Source organism: Nannospalax galili, unplaced genomic scaffold (genome assembly GCF_000622305.1).
Source record: "Nannospalax galili isolate Female #2095 unplaced genomic scaffold, S.galili_v1.0 scaffold28, whole genome shotgun sequence".
In the NCBI taxonomy this organism is placed as follows: domain Eukaryota; kingdom Metazoa; phylum Chordata; class Mammalia; order Rodentia; family Spalacidae; genus Nannospalax; species Nannospalax galili.
The window spans coordinates 1877047-1877755 of NW_008359594.1; positions in this window are offsets into that span (position 1 = coordinate 1877047).

The following is a 709-nucleotide window of genomic DNA, read 5'->3' on the forward strand; positions in this document are numbered from 1 at the left end:
TTCCGATCTCTTTTTTCTTAGTATGTTTTTTTTTTCCAATTCTGTGAAAAATGTCATGGGGATTTTGATTGTCATTGCATTGAATCTATCAATGGCATTTGGTAGGATGGTAATTTTCACAATATTAATTCTTCCAGTCCATGAGCATGGTAGGTCCTTCCGTCTTCTGATGTCTTCCTCAGTCTCTTTAAAGATTTAAAAGTTTCATTGTAGAGCTCTTTGGTCAGGTTTATTCCAAGATAGTTTTTTATTTGTTTTGTTTTGGTTTGGTTTTTTTTTGTTTTTGTTTTTTGGGTTTTTTTTTTTTTTTTTTTTTTTTTAGGTAGGGTTTCTCTGTAACCCCAAGCTGGCCTGGAATTCACTATGTAAACCAGGCTGACCTTGAACTCACAGAGAGCCACCTGCCTCTGCCTCCCAAGTGCTGGGATTAAAGGTGTGTACCACCATGCCCAAATAGAATTGTTATTCTATATGTGATATATTTTTTCACATTTTTTGTAATTACATGGAAATTATGAGTATAATTATATTCTACCTTTTAGAATCTTGAATTACTACTTGTCAAATTTTACCATGTAATTTTTTTTAATACATCACTCTTTTTAGCCTACAAACATACACACAAATTTTGATACTCCTTTTCATTGGCTTGAAATATACAAATATTACGATCTAATGATAAACTTTAGGACTAACGTATCATGTGTGG